Source organism: Thunnus thynnus, chromosome 23 (genome assembly GCF_963924715.1).
Source record: "Thunnus thynnus chromosome 23, fThuThy2.1, whole genome shotgun sequence".
Taxonomy (NCBI): Eukaryota; Metazoa; Chordata; class Actinopteri; order Scombriformes; family Scombridae; genus Thunnus; species Thunnus thynnus.
Genome location: NC_089539.1, coordinates 14,816,244 through 14,831,849, shown reverse-complemented (window position 1 = coordinate 14,831,849; position 15,606 = coordinate 14,816,244). Strand labels below are relative to the sequence as shown.

At 39.2% G+C, this 15,606-nt stretch overlaps 1 long non-coding RNA gene across 3 annotated transcripts in view; it reads right to left on the bottom strand.

The window, feature by feature from the left end:
- The window catches only part of LOC137176164 (uncharacterized), an 87,845-nt gene that overhangs the window by 33,800 nt on the left and 38,439 nt on the right, over positions 1 to 15,606 (bottom strand). For all 3 annotated transcript variants that reach the window (XR_010925816.1, XR_010925815.1, XR_010925817.1), the window contains exon 5: positions 1,440 to 1,547. This is a non-coding gene — a long non-coding RNA (uncharacterized lncRNA). The remainder of the gene's footprint in view (positions 1 to 1,439; positions 1,548 to 15,606) is intronic.

Sequence of the window (15,606 nt, the reverse complement as noted above, 5' to 3'; positions counted from 1 at the left end):
ATCCAAAGCACAATCAGGCAGACCAAAAGTGACCACACCATCAGAAGGTCAATACATCAAGTTCCCTGAAAGATAGAAAAGCAACTTCATCTCAGATACAGAATTTGCTAAATAAAGAACACAAGACTCCAATCAGCAAAAGTACTGTCAAAAGAAGGCTGTCTTATAGTGGTCTCAGGAGGGGAAACAAGACCAAACGCTTGGAGTAGGCATTTCATAGTGGATGACTGGAAAAAAGTCCTATTTACTGATGAATCCAAGTTTGAGTGTGTATGGCAGTAAAAGAAGGGTGTATTTAAGGAGACGAACAGGGGAGAGAATGATACCGCAGTGTATCAAACTGACAGTGAAACATGGTGGTGGAAATATTCAAGTCTGGGGTGTTTTGCCTACTCTGCAGCAAATTGACTACACCCTGAGCAAGGAGAAGTATCACTCCATTCTTCAGAGGATTGATACTGCAGCAGGATAATGACCCCAAACACACCTAAAAGCTTTGAAAAAACTACTTGAAGACAAAAGAAGACCAAGGAGTCCTGATTGTCATGGACTTTCCTCCACAGTCATCTGACCTCAACCCCACTGAATATTTATGGAGACACTTGAAGACTGACAAGCCAAGCATTCTTTGATGTCACAAAAACATTGGAACAATGTCAAATCATGCTGGGATAACATGGGTCATCAGGTTTTGCACAAACTTAAGGAGACCAGCTTGAGTGCATGCTGTCATTAAAGCAAAAAGAGGAACATAACAAATACTAAAATATTCTGGAATTCATGTACATTTTTCAAAGATTCAATTTTTCACTCAAACTGTTAAGCTGATATCATTTGTAACGACAAAAAACAGTATTACATTCAAAACTAATGCAAAATAGATATATCTTGACTAGTGATCTAAGACTTTTAGACCCCACTGTATATAAACAGGAAAAGAAAAGAAAAGAAAATTGAAAAATTGAAGAATTCAGTCATGGTGAAACCAAGAGAACATTTGTAATATCATCCCAGAAAGTATAATTTTAAAACCACAGGACAGCATTCAATCTAAATCATACCCTCTATTGATATACTGCTGCAATAATGAAAATATTATATTTGGTGAGACATTCATGGTTATGGTGGTTGGCTGACTTTGTAATTAAGGCTTAATTAACTCATCTAAATGGAGTAATGTGTCACAGTAATGATGAAAGTTGTAAAACTGCTCATCCCTGTATGTGTGTCTGTACTAGTATCCAGCAGAGATCATTATCTCAAAATGTCATCATCTCGACCTGATGTGAGGCCAGGATCTGATGTCTATGTTTTCACCAGTTCTGCACACACACACACACTCAAAGAAACACACACATGCATGCCACGGTTGACCACTCGTCTCCACACGAGTATACAGTACAGCATAATTACAATTCTACGGTCTTTGTGGACCTTACCTCATCCAGTGGTGAAGGGTGGGGGTTGAGTTGCTACTTATCAGCCCATCCACGTCTGCCTACTCGACCGTCTTCGCGTGTTTCGCCATTCTGCTGCAATGCAAAGCTCTGCGAGGGGAAATGAACTTCAATCAGTCACGCTTTCCTGCTGTGTCGGGGAAGAGAGTCTACACCCCTCAGTTTTGATGAACAAGGACTCGGCTGTGTGATTTTGGAATAAAGAGCCAAGTTCTTGGGCCTTGGATTGTGCCCAGCTGTTACCTTTCCATCAAAGGTGAAGATGTACATACACACACATACACATGCTGCTTATCACTTCTCATGAGGAACGGTGGCAAATTGGATTTTTTATATTATCATAAACGAGCTGATTTTTGCGGCTGTTGCACTCATAACATGTAATTTCCTCAAGCTCAATTGATATTTGTGTGTGTGGATATACAGTACATCTTTTTGAATTTGCACATTAGTGTACTGTAGGTGTGTGTGAAGCAGCATTTGTGTGTCAGCTGTAGATAATTTCATATCCTATTTCCTCCAACTATAGGTGAGGCCTTGGTGTCTAAAGAACTCCAATTACCAAGACCTTTCCTTATCTCTGTCTATTCTCAACCCACACGTGCTGTCAACAATCATCAGACCTTAATGAATTCATCCACATTATTTGCCGGGATTAATGACCTGAGACCCAGGCTCTCTCTATAAATGAGCTAGACCTAGGACAGTCCCACTTAAAAAAGCAATTACAAAGAATGTACATCCTCATTTCCTATATTACATCCTATTCTTTTTCTCTCTCTGAGCAAAGAGCATTGAAACAGGAAATAACCAATCACACGGCTGTAAGGGGGTGCCACTGCATGTGAGAAAAAGGACACGAGTCATAGTAACCAAATCAAAGAGACTGTTTCACTGTTTATGATGCACCTGCGCAACATCCTTGCATACTGTTAGTGTTAAGTACTGTTTTTACAAATTTCTCTCTTTTTTGTGATACTAAATTATTTTATTGGCATTGCAAATGTTCTGCCTTAGACCAATAATATTTTCTACTGGACATAATCATTAAGTAAATAGAATTGAACCTTTTTTAAAGTTATTTAATTAACATAAATGAAAAATAGAGCACAAAAAAGTAAGTGAACCTCTTGTTTCATCAAGGCATAATAACATTTCATATCTTAAGAGCAACACACATCAACCTCATTGCATCATTTCACATGCCCACAGTACACACAAACCTTGTCGTGAGATAGAACAAGTAATCAAGGTACAGTAGCTGGGATGTGCTGATCCATGTAGCAAATATAAAACTGCCATTGTTCTGAAAAGTTAACACATGTCTATGCAGGAGAAAAGGGACAGTGGCGCACCTTGATGAGCTGAAGCGTGTCAAACCGCAGTGACACACGTCTTGTGTGTTTTGACATGCATCATACACCACTGGTGTGTGTTGCCCGTTATGCTGCTCAGTTCTCATCCTCAGGTCAAACATTTTCAACATTTTAGTTTAATGCCAACAACAACTTATAACAGATCTAAGTGGTGTCACAATTCATATTTGAATATTTGAAATTATATTTGTATATATATATTATTATATTTGAATAGTAATATGGATTCAAATTCAGAAACCATGAGCAAGTGTCAAATGTAAGGTTAATTTATAGATGGACTTGAGTTTCAAAGAGGCGAGGCACTCTCATCGGAATCTGTCCAGCCTACAGTCTATAAGATCAACTCCAGTCCCACTATGCCTGAGAAGAATGATATATTCTGTATTAAAACTTATTTTTAAGCACAAGAATATATGCATCTGGGAATTGTACATGGTAAACATAACACCCATTTTCCCATACACGCATAAAGCATTGCCTTCTTTAGAAAGTTTCTTTTGATGCATAAAGGGGTGATAGAAAGCAAGAGGAAGTGTTGCTGATACTAAAGTGAGTGTAATGGCAGAGGGAAAAGAAAGTGTCTGAATGAGGGTACAGGAGTAATGATGGTGACCAATGATAGAGAGAGCACAGACAGAAATGAGGAGGGATAGTGATGGAAAGGGGGACAGAAAGATATAAATTAGACAAAGACGAGAAAAGAATGAGAGCAGTGAGGACGTGAGGAATATGTGCAGAGACAGAAAGAGAGAATGAGAAGCAAAAGGAGGAGAAAGTGAGGGAAGGAAGATTAGCCATAGAGCTGGGAAGCAAAGAAAGAGGGAGAGGAGGAGGAGTGCTGCTCATAATGGATTGATTCTCGCATTTCTTTGAGGGCCTGTTCTTCCTGTCTCCTTCCAGATGAATGGTAATTGCCCCGCCGGCTTTAATCATGTGTTGAATTGGCAAAAAAACAGGAGGAAAGCGCTTCTACGGCGATTGAGAATCGATCGCTCTGGGAGTCGACCTATTGCTACTCTGCTCTATCCCCTAACACACAAGCACATACTCTCCAAGGCCAACACACACACTTTCTCTGAGCCTCTCACTTTCTGACACACGCATGCACACACTAACATGTGCACACCCATGTCAGAGCAAATGACAGAAGCACTAATTACAGTGATGGCTAGGTGGAAAAGAGGACAAAAATGAGGGAGAGAGGCGAGGACAGGAGAAAAATGGAGGTGGTGAGAGAGTTGAACAGTGGGGCGCAGGCTCCCATCTCGGCCTCAAAGTGTCAGCTGTGGCAGCAGACTGAGGGGAGGGATAATTGTTTCGTCAAGGGTGTGATTGCCATCACTTCCCTTATTCACCACGAACAAAGCATGTGCACCTTTTAACATTTGTCTTATTTAACCTCATGGTTGCAGTCTGACTAGCTGATACATTGCAGCTTTTTATCCTGCTCATCAATACATATAAAGCTTGCAAGTGAGAAGACATAGATGGCACTATTTAGATCCAGTATAGTAGCTACTCCACAGAGCAGCAACACTCAAAATATCTAAAATTGCTTAGCTGTTGCACCTAGATGCACCATTTTCACCAATAGGGAACAAATGCCTAATTCTAAAAACCTACAGTTTGTAAGAAAACTGCAGAACACCATCATTGAGATTTACAGAAATAGAAAAAAATGCCATCAACCCCAACAAATTGCAATTGGTCAAAAGCTTCAAATGTAAATATTAATAAAAATGATATCACACAAAGAAACTTAACTCTAGAAAATCAGCCACAGACAACAAAACATTCAGACTTGGCCAATTCTTCTGAGCTAAAAAACATGTCAACCATCCACATACTGGTTGGGTTTTCCTGGTAGTTCAGCTTTACAGGAAACTGATAGACTTTTGTTGCTGATTGATTTTGTTGCTTGCAGCACGAATGTGAAGCTTTCGATTCCAAGTACAATTTAAACAAAACACAGCACAATGTCAATAGGCTTTATTAGGATTGGATTTTTGCCCTCCGATACTTTGACCTTTAAAGGTCACTTCTACTGTGATAAACATTTCGCTCATATGTGCGTCTTTTATTTGTTGATTTTAGTTCCGCGTTTAATATGGTACAGCCACATCTATTAATTAAGAAGCTGAATGACCTTAATGTCCACCCTCTTATTATTAAATGGTACCACTTATTCTTAACCAATCATAGACAACAGGTCAGTGTTGATGGCACTCTCGCAGAACTTAGAACCTTGAGCACTGGAGCCCCCAAGGGTTGTGCCAGTTCACCTGTCCTTTTCAACTTATACACTGACGAGTGTAGAAGTTATAACCCTAACAATCACATCATCAAACTCTCAGATAATACTGCCATTTTAGCTTAATGAAAAAGGGATAGTGACCTATCTGACTACTATTCAGAGATACAAATGTTTGTGAAATGGTGTGAGGACCTTGTCTTGAATGTTAGTAAGATAGAGGAGATGGTGTTTGACCCCAGAGAAATCAGTGACCACAGGCCTGTGGTCGTCCACAACAAAACCATCTCACAAGTCTCCTCATACAAATATCTTGGTGTTTTTATTGACAAGTCTTTAACCTGGAACACCCACGTGGACAGCCTCTGTAGCAGATTACAACAACACCTGCATTTCCTATGTTGACTTAGAGTTCATGCTGTTGATCAAAAATTTATGTTAGCCTTTTATCGGGCAGTTTTAGAGAGCCTTAGCAGATATGGCAACCTCTCTGTGCAGCTTAAGTCCAAACTGGTCTGACTGATGCAGACTGCATCGTAGATTATAGGGATAAAACAGCATACATCCCTGCCGTCTACTTACCAACAGGCTACTCTAAGGTAATAGGATAGTAACTGACCCATCCCATGTTCTACATGCTGAGTACCAGCTACTGCCCTCTGGTAGGAGGCACAGAGTCCTAAATAGATTTAAAAATTAATTTATCCTGGTGTCAATAAAACTATTAAATAGTGGCAGATAAGGCCAGGATGGGCACTGGGTGATCTTTTATGTAAGGGATTTTTAAGAATAAAGGAATTTTCTCTGTTTTTTATTGATGTGTTTGTTTTCTGTTTGCCCAGGTATTTTTTAGAACCTTGCTATGTTATCTATTAACACCTTTTTAACACCATTTTCTGCATGTGAAATGTGGTTTTAGAACCTTGTTTGTTATTTATGAACTCATTTATATTTTTTCTGTATATGAAATGTTGTCCTTTTATGGCTGTAGCATGGGTGAAGAGCCCAAGACAAATTTCCCACTCTGGGGGACAATAAAGTTAATCTTGAATCTTGAATCATTTCTGCCTTTCCCTTACATCATTATGGAATATTTCCTGTTGCTTTGATTATTTGATATTGCCCCATGATATTTTCTTATTAGGAGCTTTAAAGCACAATTATATCACAGTTAAGACAATAACTTAAAATTGTAATTGTGCAAAGTAAAGCTTTGACCTCCAGTATATTCTACAGATTGTAGTTAACACAATCATCTAGGGCTGAACGATTATTTCATTATCAATTAATCTGCTAATAATTTTCTTCAATTAATCAATTAATTGTGTGGTCTATAAAACATCAGAAAATGGAAAATTTCATGCCACAATTTCCCAATGCCCAATATAACATTTTTAAATGGCTTATTTATCAGACCAAAACTTCCAACATTTTCAATTTACTGTAATGGAGGACCAAGAAATGCAACAAATTCTTACATGTAAGTACATTTGAGAACCACATATATGGCAGTTTGCTTAAAATTTCTTACACTCAACAATCAAAATAACTGTTGATTAATTAATCTACTAATCGTTGCAGCGCTATAATCATCTCACTGGTTTGTCATTTAGCCGTGCAGAGTTGTGAATGATGGGAAACACATTTTCCCAATACAACTGAAAAGGGTATTAAATAGTATGAAGTTTAACCATTTACTTCAGTGAAGAAAAAATGGAATACACACATGTGTTACAGCCATGTCAAATGGAAATATAAGTAAGATGCAACAACTCTGTGTTCCAAAAGTACAGGCTGATATAAATCATTTCAACATGTACAAGCAATTTTGTTTTAAGCACAAAATTGTTGCACAGATTTCTTATAATTATTTAACCACCAAACATTTTCCTTTGTTTGACCATGCTATCGATGTCTTCCATTTAAGAAGAGTATGTAGTGTGTCTGTAAAGGAACTATCATCTTTTATCACAGCAGACACTAATCTGCCCCTCTGTTATTCCACCGTTTTTTATGAACATGTCCCTCTTAGCATTAATTACCCCTTGCAATAAGGGGCCCTTGCAGTGGTGGGCCCTTATCAAAAGGGGTCGAGTGCTTAGATGGAGGGACTGAAAGAGGGATGGCTTAACAAAGGGCTGGGGGTTGGTGGTGGTTGATGTGGCAGGTCAGTTCATCCACTTACACCACATTAGTATCAGTTGTCGCTTTGGGGTGTCAGCACTTCTGCCAAACTATCACCATGTGGTTACCCGAGGGGGAAAAGGGTTTCGTTGGAATTGTGAGAGAAGCTCCTCTGAAAAGTCCATGTTTCACTAAATAGAGACTGATGGACAAGGTGTGACACTGAGACCCAGCCACTTAACAGGCACTAATGGCTGTACCAGATTACCTGTCGAAGCCAGCCCATTGCCATCCAAATCACCATCTCAAATTGATACAGCCAGCAGTGCCACAGAAAAATAGCTATGATCAGCCCGCTCTGAACCTCAAATCTGATGGCCTCCCCTCTTCCATTAGAAACGCCATTTTCCCACCGGTGGGTTTCAAATTGAGTTTGGGCATGCTTAATATTCCCCTGCTTTGATATCTATGGGCTGTGTGTGGATGGTGTGTGACATTATTCATCATTTAAGTATAGAATATTAGATTGTGTCACTCGTCCCAACTTCATAATGACACACGGAAAGACAGCAGGTCATAAATCTTGAGACAAACCGCCAGTAATTTATCACGTCTCAGAGACAAAACAAGAGTGAGACGACCGAGTTCTTCGCAAAGTTGGAAAGATTGAAGCACTTTCGAATTGGGAAATGGGGTATTTTTTCAAGCGGAGGGATAAGTGCATTGGCTCCATTGCCTCAAGATATTCTCAGCTTGGAGTGCTGTGACGCAATTTAACAACCAACTGTGAAATCAACTTTCAAGCACACAGAGCCTTGAGCCATTATTATAGGTAACCCCTGCTAAAGGTATCACACCTTAGCACTTTATTATTGTGAATCTGTTTCACTCCATTAGTGGAGAGACATCATAGTATTTCCTGTGCGGTAATCTCCAATGTGAAATTCTTCAGGTTTTTAGAAGCATAGCAAAAAAATAAGAGGAGGCTGGTGACTTTTCAGGGATAAAAACTGTCATAAACATTTCATAAAGTTCAAACGGGACGTCTTCAGCTTCAGAACCAGGCTTCAGACGTTCTGGACTTCTCTCATTTGATAACTGATCCAAGGGCTAACATCTATTGAACAATAATAATAATAAACTTTATTTATATGCCTTACAAAAAGAAAATAAAACCAGAATAGGCAGATAAAAAGAAAGGAGAGAAAATAAAATAAATAGGATCACATAAATGAAAGCATCAAACATTTCCAAAAGCTTTTACAAAGAGAAAAGCTTTAAGAAAATATTTAAAAGAAGCTAGCGAATTAGTGTGTCTGAGTTCACTAGGCAGAGAGTTTCATAGTGTGGGAGCTCTAATAGCAAATGCCCGATCGCCCTTAGTCACCAACCGTGGGAGTAACTAGCACGACTCCATCTGCAGATCTTAATGGCCAAGAGGGCACATACCAGGTCAATAAGTCAGAGTTGTATGTAGGTGCAAGGCTGATTAAGGCCCTAAAAGTGAGCAATAAGATTTTAAAATCAATGCAAAATTTAACAGGGAGCCAATGTAGAGAAGCAAGCACAGGGGTAATGTGATCATGCCTCTTTGTTTCAGTAATAAGTCAAGCAGCAGTGTTTTGTACCATGGTGGAGGGAGCCCTGGCTGATACTGGAGTAAAGTGTGTTGCAATAATGAAGCCGAGAATAGGTAAAAGCATGTACAACTTTTTGTAAATTAGCAACTAATAAAAATGACCTAATTTTAGAAAGTATCTTGAGCTGGAAGAAACATGACTTGACAACTTGACAAAAGAGCTGATGAAATTTGAGGGACCGAACAGAATGATCTCAGACTTACCATTAAATTTCAGGAAGTTTTGGAACATCTAGGATTTAATATCAGAGAGGCAAGTTCTAAGATTTACTAGGCTGCTAGGATCTCTGGGTTTTAATGGCACATACAACTGAGTGTTGTCAGCATAAATGGTAAAGCACATCATGCTTCTGAACAACATGGCCGAGGGGTAGCATGTATATAGAGAACAGAAGGGGGCCAAGAACAGAACCTTGAGGGACACCACAACTAAACTGAGCAATCGAGGAAGCAGAATTACCCAGAGTGACAGAAGAAGTTCTGTTGGAGAGCTACGAGCGTAATAAGCTGAGAGCTGCGCCCTTGAGGCCTACCCAAATGTCTAAGCAACGTAAGAGGATACCATGATCGACTGTATCAAATGCGGCACTTACATTCAAAAGAACTAAAATCGAGCAGTCACCTCTGTCAGCAGTAGGTCATTAATAACCTTAACAAGACCTGTCTCGGTACTATGCAGTGCTCTAAATTCAGACTGGAAACAGTTAAAAACACCATTATTATTCATAAAAGATATCAGTTGGGATGAGATTAATTTCCCCAGAAACTTAGATAAAAAAGACAATTTGGAGATTGGTCTGTGGTTACTTAAGGACAGGAGGTCCAAATTACAGTAGGTTTCTTTACTAGTGTGTGAATAATAGCATGCTTAAAGCTGCCAGAGAATTATTAAAAATTTGCAAAGTTACAGGGCCAACAGTGGAAAATACTTCCTTGAGTAGTTTAATGGGGATGATGTCTGAGATGCAGGAGGAGGAGTTCATATGGGAGACTGTATCCTCCGACACTGAAATTGTGATGGGTTGAAACTGGGAAAAAGAGGCAGAACTAACATGGGAAATAGAAAGACTGCATATGTCAGGCTGGATTTAGGACCTGATACTCTCCACCTTATTAACAAAATGAGTGAGTAATTTTTCATATAGCTTATAGTCAGGTACAGATTGAGAAGAGGCCGGGCCAATAATAACTGAGTCAGTTACCCTAAATATAACTTTAGAATTGTGGTGATTTAGGGATATTAATTCAGAGAAATAGGCTGATCCTGCATCCTTAACTGCTTTCTGATAAGTTAACATGTGGTTTTTAAGGGTGTTATGTGCTATTCTGGACTTGTTTGTCTTCCAATGACAATGAGTCCATTTAGCACTTGAGTGTGATCATTCAACCAGGGGAGGTTATTTGATTTTTGTTTCCTAGTTTTAAACGGTGCAATTTGGTTGAGGATGGATAGGCACTGATCGTTAAATGAGTTTAACAGTGCATCTGGATTGAGAGGAAATAAAGTGGAATTAAAGGAAGATGAATTAAAACCATTACAGAATTTAGCTGCAGAACCAGTGTTGAGAATGCAGGGTGGAGACTAGGAATAGAAAGCTGTAGTGGAACTTAAAAAACAACAGCTTTATGACCTGTTACCAGCATATCCACCAAATTAAGACACTCGAAAGAGAGACCAGATGAGAGAACTAAATCTGAGGTGTGACCTTTAAAACATGTGGCCCCTTTAACAGATTGAATAAGGTTAAAGGAGTCTATAAGATCTAAAAAAATGAGAACTGAGGGAATGGGAAGGACAACATACACGAGTATTAAAATCACCAAGAATAAGCATCATTGTCATATTTAGGCAAAACAAGAGATACAACTAAAATAAGATTAAATAATAAGATAAAAATTAAACAGATTTAGGAGGCCTATAAATTAAGTAACAGGATGGCACTTAAGACTTAACTTATAAAATAAAATAGAAGTCTGATAATGGAGTCAAGGCTCAACAGCACAAAGCTCAACAGCACAAAGCTCAGAGGATGAAGAGGATCAACAGGTGCTCAACTGTATGTCATAACAGCCACTCAGGAAAGAGGTAATTGCACAAAAAATGGTAGTTCGGGGCTTATTCATTCAGAGATGAGGAGTTCTGTGAGAAGTGCTACGATACTAAATTGTTGACTCCGTTCGCTTCTATCAAGCTCTGAGTTCAGTCATTATACCTTATGCAAACAGTGAATGTTATATTAGGTATCAGGCTTTGGAACAGGGCCAAAACAGATCTCATAAAATGATGATTAACCAGACAGCAACAGGTGTTATGTGTGGCTCAGTCTAAACACAATGCATATTGAATATAACAATTACTGCTAACACAGCAAAAACACGGCAGGTGCATTGCTTAGTAAACATTACTTACTGTACTTATATTCATCTGCTGTATGTCTGCCCTACTGTTATCACAATGCCTGCCTGCCTTTATTTTATGCATCATTATTAATATTAGCATTAGCTCTGTTAATAATGTTTTATAATTACAGCTCTTTGTCACTTCCTTTTCAATTGTGGTATAAAAATTACCCGTTCAGATTTTCTGCATTACATTGCAAGATCAGATCTTGGTTCTGTTACCTGTTAAATAGTTTTATACATACAGTACATCATGACATAAGAGACCATAAAAACACTAGCACTGTCTAACATTTCATTCTTTCCATCTTTCTTCCCTATTAAACCATTTTACTTTGTTTTGTCTTAGTTTGCTTTTAAAAGTTGAGAGGAAAACAGGGCATTGCAAGCACAAAAGAGAAAGTTCTTGTCCCCAGGGCAAAATGTGGTTTGAGGTCAGGGTCTTTAAACAAGCTCGTAAATGTCCTCTCTTCTCCTCCAGAGCAGAAGAGGCTGAGGACTAAATTTGCATCAAAGTGTCTGAGGTTGCAGTCTCAGTCTAAATTACACATGTGTAATAAAGTAGCCCAATTTATGCCAGCAGAAAGTGTTTCTGTGTGTGCGCACTGTGCACATACATGAATGTGTTTGAAAGATAATGCTATACTCAGCACAACAACAGGCTAGTTGCTAGTATTATGATGGCTGCCAGGGTGAGAGCTTTAATTACACTCCACCAGTCTACACAGTTTGCAGCATGGAGTCTAATAAACTGAAGTGTCAATCTCAAACTCATTTAGGAGCGAGATGCTGCATCTCTGATTACATTAATCAATGATACTGAGGCTGAATTGGAACATGACACTGTGATGGATTCTCCCCCTCAGCGGATAAAGTTAGGTGAGTTTGATATGGAGTAAATCTGACCACAGAGAATGATTACACTCTCTTCAACTTAGTACAGTACACCTATCGAGGTGCACTTGAGCAAGGCACCTATATCCAAACCATGCTCCAGGAAGTGTTCAGGGATAAACAGTTTCATTCGGTTTTCAAGTTACACAAGCTGACTAAAATCAATGTCAAAACACACTATAAAAGTACAAATATCCAGGACAAGAGGTAGGATTGTCAATGAAGACCAAAAGGTGGGTCCGCGGTTACAATAATAGAAATAAAAAAATATTTCATGGCTAACATGCGATTTATATTGTGGTTCATTTTCACAATGAAATATGTTTACTTCCTTGAGTTTAGCAAAGTTTTTATGTAAAGATGTAACATCTAGCTTATTATGATAAATCACAAAGTGGGTTTGGAATACACAATTGTGACCCATCCTCCCAATTTGCACATAACACAACATAAATTCCCTTTGAAGTCGCAATGAAATGAAGAGCAAGCAAGTGAGTGGCCTCTGACTTCTGACATCAATGTGGAGATGAGCCATATTTCAAATATTTTTTTCTGTATATTGGTTCAAAAAGTATTCAACAAATGTTTGTTTTTTTGGTTTCTTTTTTAAGTTCAGTACCTGTGAGTGTTTCATTTATTCTATGCACTTAATTTCACAAGGCTGAGACAGCAATCAGATACACAGATACAATTTGAGAAAGAATATTTTTGAGTGAGACCAGTACTTGAGTTAAATGCTCAAGAAGTGCTTATTATCTTGGAGGTGGCATCAATCACACATTGAGTCACTTCTGAAATGTTTTGAAGAACAAAAAGCATAAGAGAGGGAGCTCATTTACAGAAGCTGTGAGAGAAGAATCAGACTCACTTGAGTCAAGCATTTGTCCTGACAGTGGCATCTTTTTGAAAGTTGGATCAATTTGCAAATGAAGTAAGAATCAGAAGGAGCATGCACAATAGAAAAAAAAAAAACTCATCACCAATTTCAACTAAAAATGGCCACCAAGCTCCTTGAGGTGATACTGTGCAGACAGAAGCACTGCAGGGCCTGCAGACTATCAACAGCTCAGTCTTTATGCGAAGGTTGGTGCATAATTGTCTTGTAACATGAATGCAGACGAGAGCCCGATGAATTTTGATCACTCTTTCTCGCTATTATCTTACCTGTCATTGTCAATCATTGCTTTCCCTTTTTTCTCCACCCCCCCCCCCCCCATTATCTTTTTCTACCACTCCATAATCCATTATTCATTCTTTCTGAAATTTACATCGTACTCCTCTTTGTGCTCCCACTTTTTTTCTCCAAAGGCTCTTTCACTTGAGATGGGTGACAGATTGATAAACATTTCCAATTAAATGTCCGATTTTTATTTATTTATTTTCACTGCAGACTTGAGACTTCATGTTGGCACATTGTTCATGAATATGTGCCTTGTAGTCATGTATTTCCTTGCAAAAGCTGGCACTCAGACCGCCACATCTGTCATAGTGAGGCAGTACAACTTAACAGACTGTAGGTGTGGGAGCGCTCCTGCCCACACACTCTCCGCCTGGTTTAGGGTTCAAGTCAGTGCCAGTTAAACATCAGCTGCTTGAGCCCCCATTGTGGCCTTAGCAGCCTGCTCTAAACCAGGCCAGATGGCATCATCCACCAGGGAACACATGGCACCTCATGACAGGGCCCTCCAAACGTCAGCATCCTCTCTGAATTATGGAGGCATGTGAAATATGTAGAGCTCTCCCTTAAAATTAACACTTCACTGTTCTTAATGACATTGGGTATCTATCAAGGCTGTGGCAGTTGCCTCTGCCTGCATCCCAGGGTGGCGTTTTCTGAGCCGTATTTTAGCCATCTCTATTGCATTTTGAAACTTTATCAGTGGCACGCAGGCCTCGTCTGCGCTGCTGCGAGGGCACAGTGTGATGCTATCAGAGGGCGCGTTAACTGCTGTGTTAAGCTTTAATGAAGAATAGATTAGGACATTAGAATGCAAAGCACATACCATACTCGCGCAGAGGGGAAGGCCCGTAATAGGCCTGATAAGGGTTTTTTCTGCTGATCTCACACAAACACGGATGGTCTCCAGGGGGTTGTTTTGGCCTGGCTCAATGTTTACAATGCCATTCATCACTTAGACAAGTTTTGTTTGCTGACTGGGTGTCACAAACAGTTACCCGCACATAAGCAGGTGTCATGCACATGCAAACATGCACACACATACACAAAAAAAAAATGATACCCTTCTCTGAAAGAAAGTGATGCATTTTGACCTGAACCCTCAATCACTCACCTACTAACCCTTGAGATAAGCAGGCTCAGGTTCAAGTCCTCTCTTTGTCCCCTAATTAACTCTCGGAAGTCCCCTTGAACCAGATTTCACACTTGAAACTGTTCACCATCATTGCCTGCTCAGACAAGGAATTAAGATAGCGACCCATATGGCCAAACTCAGCTCCGAAGTGCTTTAGGAACTATTTTTGTCCCTGCACTCAACAGGCATTTATTTCAAATGAGAGAGCTTTAGATATGAAACCTTTTGAGTGACAAAATAATTAAAAAAAGGCACACACCACTGATACCAACATACTGGACATAAATGGGTCTTTCCGTTTCACTTCTGCCGTCAAAGTTAGTCGTATCATCTACTGAGCTTTTCACTTACAACAACGTTATCAATATTACTTCAAAGCAGTGCAAACACAGTCCCAACACCATTTCTTTTCCATAATTTTCCTTTGTGGCAATAAAGGCCAAACAAAATCAAGAGTTATTTCCTCTCATCTAAGCCCATCATCATTACAGCCTCCTGTGTTTTCTGCTTTCAAACGTCAAAGGTCACTTCGCACCTTTACAGAGCTGCTCCAATTTGACTGGGACTCCCTTCAGTCCATAAACATACACACATCCTACCAGTAAATGATGACATACATCAAAAGCTGTCCATCACTCACTAACGATCTTGACAGAGCATTAGTTGGAAGGTATGCCAGCTTATAAGGAGAGATAAAATAGAGACAGAGAGGGAGTGATGGACAGAGACCGCGCGAGTGTGCGTAAAGAGGACATGATATATGAGATGGTGTGGACTGTTGCACCTTTCATCATCCCCTCTATAAAGTCCAGCCAGTCATGAAATGAGGATGTTAAAATCCTACTGCAAACACAACCATCAAACTGTACAGCTAGCTCCCGGACAGATAACATGTCTGTACGGATCACTTAAATTCTGAATGGTCGACAAGTCAAACAAGATTTGCAAATTTAAACATGACAAAAATTAAGATAACGCTTGTCATAGAGGAATAAAGCAATATATATATATATATTTTAAGATCTCAGTTTTCACATCATTCAGTTTGAACTCACACTGAATATTAGACACAGCCCTTTAAAATAGATTTATTTTGTACTACAGATTAATCCATAGCCCTCATCTTTAAAGTATTCTGTACTTTTCTTGC